The 3060-nt window shown below is 32.5% G+C and overlaps 1 long non-coding RNA gene across 1 annotated transcript; it reads left to right on the forward strand.

Annotated features, from left to right (window-relative positions):
- On the forward strand, window positions 1887-2664 carry LOC109822633. Its single transcript, XR_002242197.1, has 2 exons — window positions 1887-2009; window positions 2282-2664. It is a non-coding gene; the product is annotated as an uncharacterized LOC109822633 (long non-coding RNA).

Genomic DNA, 3060 nt, shown 5'->3' on the forward strand with positions numbered 1-3060 from the left:
GTTTCCATTTTCGTGTTTTGGACTATTTTGCAAAATGATGATTTTTCACAAATGGGAAATGAAATTTGGAAAATTCTTTTTGTAACATGTTTGTTTTCATGTTTATATACATTTCCCAAAGTTTCATTATTTTTGGACTTCATTTGTTATTTTTAACATATTTTCTAAAGTATCAAAATCAGCTTCCAAAACCAGTTTTTTGAATATGTCAGTTTTCGGTCGACCGAACCCTCATATTTGTGAATGTTATTTTCATTCTCTGTAGAAGTAGATAAACTATATGTTTCATTTTTTTTACTGTTGCAAGTGTTTGACTTCAAATTGTTGGAAATCAATGGAAATGTGAAAACAAGTTGTTCCAAGTCATGGTTCTCTATAGACCAGTGTTTGACTTACAAGTATCTCATACAAATAATAATTAAGCCCTTTCTCATATTTGTGAATGTTATTTTCATTCTCTGTAGAAGTAGATAAACTATATGTTTCATTTTTTTTACTGTTGCAAGTGTTTGACTTCAAATTGTTGGAAATCAATGGAAATGTGAAAACAAGTTGTTCCAAGTCATGGTTCTCTATAGACCAGTGTTTGACTTACAAGTATCTCATACAAATAATAATTAAGCCCTTTCTCATATTTGTGAATGTTATTTTCATTCTCTGTAGAAGTAGATAAACTATATGTTTCATTTTTTTTACTGTTGCAAGTGTTTGACTTCAAATTGTTGGAAATCAATGGAAATGTGAAAACAAGTTGTTCCAAGTCATGGTTCTCTATAGACCAGTGTTTGACTTACAAGTATCTCATACAAATAATAATTAAGCCCTTTCTCATATTTGTGAATGTTATTTTCATTCTCTGTAGAAGTAGATAAACTATATGTTTCATTTTTTTTACTGTTGCAAGTGTTTGACTTCAAATTGTTGGAAATCAATGGAAATGTGAAAACAAGTTGTTCCAAGTCATGGTTCTCTATAGACCAGTGTTTGACTTACAAGTATCTCATACAAATAATAATTAAGCCCTTTCTCATATTTGTGAATGTTATTTTCATTCTCTGTAGAAGTAGATAAACTATATGTTTCATTTTTTTTACTGTTGCAAGTGTTTGACTTCAAATTGTTGGAAATCAATGGAAATGTGAAAACAAGTTGTTCCAAGTCATGGTTCTCTATAGACCAGTGTTTGACTTACAAGTATCTCATACAAATAATAATTAAGCCCTTTCTCATATTTGTGAATGTTATTTTCATTCTCTGTAGAAGTAGATAAACTATATGTTTCATTTTTTTTACTGTTGCAAGTGTTTGACTTCAAATTGTTGGAAATCAATGGAAATGTGAAAACAAGTTGTTCCAAGTCATGGTTCTCTATAGACCAGTGTTTGACTTACAAGTATCTCATACAAATAATAATTAAGCCCTTTCTCATATTTGTGAATGTTATTTTCATTCTCTGTAGAAGTAGATAAACTATATGTTTCATTTTTTTTACTGTTGCAAGTGTTTGACTTCAAATTGTTGGAAATCAATGGAAATGTGAAAACAAGTTGTTCCAAGTCATGGTTCTCTATAGACCAGTGTTTGACTTACAAGTATCTCATACAAATAATAATTAAGCCCTTTCTCATATTTGTGAATGTTATTTTCATTCTCTGTAGAAGTAGATAAACTATATGTTTCATTTTTTTTACTGTTGCAAGTGTTTGACTTCAAATTGTTGGAAATCAATGGAAATGTGAAAACAAGTTGTTCCAAGTCATGGTTCTCTATAGACCAGTGTTTGACTTACAAGTATCTCATACAAATAATAATTAAGCCCTTTCTCATATTTGTGAATGTTATTTTCATTCTCTGTAGAAGTAGATAAACTATATGTTTCTTTTTTATTAATGATAGATGACATGCAACCAAAATTAGATGAGCTTTCCGAGGATATCATGCAATTAGATATTGGAGAATGTATGCCAACACAAGTATGAATCTCTCATACTGTGATGCGGTAGCTGAAGGTAAGAACTTGTTTCACTAAATGTGTTTAGCTTTTTTTTCCCTCATCCAATGCACACATTGTTTCGTTAAAGAAAACCTGACACTCAACATTGCTGCTGTATCCTGTACTCGGTTTGTAATCATTAAGCTTACTTCAACTTTCTCAACTGGTTTTAAATTTGAGTATCATGAATGCAAGACTAAACTACCTTTGTCAAATCATTTTAAATTTGTCAAATCATTTTATTGTTCTAATCTAAATATAATTAAGCCCTTTCTCGTTTGTTGACAGAGAAGCAGCTAGGGGGTGACCTTCAAATGCATGAGAGATGATGTCATTACTTATAAACATGGTTGTTGCTGCTAAGCAGCTGCGCAAGGAGTTGAGCAGTGCCAAATGAACAAATAGAGAGAGAAATGTTTATTTTGTTGCCTATTTTAATAACTTGGGATTCTGTTATGTTGATTGGTATTTTAGATTTGTTGAGGGAAGTGTAAGAGGATATTTAGAGTGAGTACTTGTTTTCATTGAGAGTAAGCTAAGTTTCTGTAGGCATATATGCTTTGATTGTTTTTTTATTTAGGTAATGTATGGATGCTAGTGATGATTATATAGAGAGCTATGATTGTTTTTTTTTATTTAGGTAATGTATGGATGCTAGTGATGCTTTTTAATGTACGGATGCTAGTGGTAATGTATGGTTTTGAGCATTACTGAAATTTTTATATAGAGAGCTCTAATTGTTTTTTATATTTAGGTAATGTATGGATGCTAGTGGTTGGAAAATTTGAACAATATATGTCCATTGTTAGAAGTTTGATAAACGGGTTATTCGGGTTATATGGGTCGGGTCGGGTAACCCGTTTAATAAACGGGTCGGACCACATTGACCCATTTATTAAACGGGTCGGGTCGGGTCACACTTATATGGGTCGGGTCAAATTTTATATGGGTCGGGTCGGGTCGGGTCGACCCGTTTGCCACCCCTAACCGCACCGGTCGACCGATCATTTGATCTTTCATCACTGGGCGACAGAGAGTTGGTCGGTCGACCGGTCCGGTCGACCGAA

Source organism: Asparagus officinalis, chromosome 8 (assembly GCF_001876935.1).
Source record: "Asparagus officinalis chromosome 8, Aspof.V1, whole genome shotgun sequence".
Taxonomy (NCBI): Eukaryota; Viridiplantae; Streptophyta; class Magnoliopsida; order Asparagales; family Asparagaceae; genus Asparagus; species Asparagus officinalis.